This window comes from Colobus angolensis, unplaced genomic scaffold, assembly GCF_000951035.1.
Source record: "Colobus angolensis palliatus isolate OR3802 unplaced genomic scaffold, Cang.pa_1.0 Scaffold245, whole genome shotgun sequence".
Taxonomy (NCBI): Eukaryota; Metazoa; Chordata; class Mammalia; order Primates; family Cercopithecidae; genus Colobus; species Colobus angolensis.
Genome location: NW_012115655.1, coordinates 2365057 through 2367664, shown reverse-complemented (window position 1 = coordinate 2367664; position 2608 = coordinate 2365057). Strand labels below are relative to the sequence as shown.

General features: G+C 48.0%; 1 pseudogene across 1 annotated transcript; it reads left to right on the top strand.

Moving 5' to 3' along the window:
• Window positions 1-117: 117 nt before the first annotated feature.
• On the top strand, window positions 118-1197 carry LOC105514467 (annotated as a pseudogene). The gene has a single exon (XR_001002180.1). The product of XR_001002180.1 is annotated as a nucleolar protein 12 pseudogene (transcript).
• The last annotated feature ends 1411 nt before the right edge of the window (window positions 1198-2608 follow it).

Here is a 2608-nt window from a genome sequence, read left to right as displayed (position 1 = left end):
AAGATGCAGTGAGCTGAGATCGTGCCACTGCACTCCAGCCTGGGTGACAGAGTGAGACTCTGTCTCAAAAAAAGTAAATAAAAATAAATAAAATAAAAAGAAAGAAAATAGAGGGAGAGGAAGTCGGCAGCCTCACCGCTATGGGCCGCAACAAGAAGAAGAGGAGAGATGGTGACCACCGGCGGCCCAGGCTCGTTCTCAGCTTCAACGAGAAGAGGCGGGAGTACCTGACAGGCTTCCACAAGCGGAAGGTCGAGCGGAAGAAGGCAGCCATTGAGGAGATTAAGCAGCGGCTGAAAGAGGAGCAGAGGAAGCTTCGAGAGAAGCGCCACCAGGAATACTTGAAGATGCTGGCAGAGAGAGAAGAGGTGCTGGAGGAGGCAGATGAGCTGGACCAGTTGGTGACAGCAAAGACAGAGTCAGTGCAGTATGACCACCCCAACCACACAGTCACTGTGACCACCATCAGTGACCTGGACCTCTCAGGGGCCCGGCTGCTCGGGCTGACCCCACCTGAGGGAGGGTCTGGAGATGGGTCTGAGGAGGAGGCGTCATCCATGGAGAAGCCAACCAAAGCCTTGCCCAGGAAGTCCAGAGACCCCCTGCTCTCTCAGCGGATCTCCTCTCTCACAGCCTCACTGCATGCACACAGCCGCAAAAAGGTCAAGAGGAAACATCCCCGATGGACCCAGGACTCCAAGAAGCCCCCAAGGGCCACTCGTACCAGCAAGGCCCAGCGCCGCCGTCTGACAGGCAAAGTGAGGCACAGCGGGGAGTGAGACCGAGAACCAAGCGGTGCCCCAGCCTAGGCTGCGAGGACCCGTCCTTTCTCAGCTTGGCTGTCCTGTAGCCCAGCCTGCACCAAGGTAATGACTACACAGCTCAAGGTTGGGAAGCCAGGACCTATGTGGCCTGGGGCCAGCTGCCTTTGCCTGGGGTTTGAATTCCAGAAGGAGCAGGCAGCTGGGAGCAGGCCTCCCCCAGGAAGAGCCTTCAGAGCCACGCGGGGGCATCTTCCCAAATGTGCACCCCACCTGGCACTCATCAGATTTCTGGAACTCATCAGAGATCTGTGTGCTTGTGATTTCTTTGTCGGTGATACCACGTACAGGGCAGGTTTCTGGGGTGGTGGAAATGGTCAGGGCCCATGGGTCTGTCTCCAGCAGTTTGCCCTGTGGCTACAATAAAGTACAGTTCTCCCTGAAAAAAAAAAAAAAGAAAGAAAATAGTAAAAGACTTTAAATATACAATAAGTTTAGATACATCACTTTATTTTACAAACATTTATATCATGCTTACTACAGTGCTAGGCACAGTTCTAGGTACTTTACAAATAGTAGCTGTTTTAATCCTTACAATAACTCTAAAAGGTAGATACTATTGTTATTATTTCCATTTATTAAAGGATCTGAGGCATAGGGAATAAAGCTTGTCTGAGCTCATGTTGTTACTAACCTTAGAGCAGGACAGGAAACTATGCAGGCTGACTCCAAAGCTTATGCTCTGAACTCCTGTGTTCTGCCGGATTGCACAAACAGGGAATCCTCTTTTCATGTACACTCAGAAGATTTACAAAAATAAGCCATGCATTGGGTCACAAAGACCAAAATTGATTCCACCATTAGATTCACATCAATATCACACAGACTATGTTCCCTATCCATTATGCATTACAACTAAAAATAAATAACCAAAAGAACACTTTAAAAATACCATAAATAACCACTGCACACATTTTAGAATGGCTAAAATCCAGAAAACGAACAATACCAGTTGCTGACAAGGAGGTGAAGACACAGGAATGCTCATTCATTGCTGGCAGGAATGTAAAATGATACAACCACTTTGGCTTTTGTTGTTGTTGTTGTTGTTGAGATAGTCTTGCTCTGTCGCCCAGGTTGGAGTGCAATGGCGCTATCTTGGCTCCCTGCAACCTCCGCCTCCTGGGTTCAAGCAATTCTCCTGCCTCAGCCTCCCAAGTAGTTGGGATTACAGGCGCCCACCACCACGCCTGGCTAATTTTTGTATTTTTAGTAGAGACAGCGTTTTGCCATGTTGGTCAGGCTGGTCTTGAACTCCTGGCCTCAGGCGATCTGCCTGCCTTGGCCTCCCAAAGTGCTAGGATTATAGGCGTCAGCCACTGCACCTGGCCCGATACAGCCACTTTGGAAGATAGTTTGGCAGTTTCTTACAAAGCCGAACATAGTTTTACTGAACATAGTTTTACCCCACAATCCAGCAATCACACTCTTAGGTATTTACCCAGCTGATAAGAAAACTTGTGTTCACACAAAAACTAGCAATCTAGCACATAAATGTTTATGGCACGTTTATTCAAAATTGTTGAAAAGTAGAAGCAACCAAAATATCCTTCAGTAGGTGAATGGGTAAACTGTGATACATCCCTACAATGAAATACTATTCAGCAATAAAAAGCAATGCGCTATCAAACCACACAAATACATAGATGAATTTTCAATGCACAGTGCTAAGCAAAAGAAGTCAGTCTAGGCCGGGCGCGGTGGCTCAAGCCTGTAATCCCAGCACTTTGGGAGGCCGAGACAAGTGGATCACGAGGTCAGGAGATCGAGACCATCCTGGCTAACAT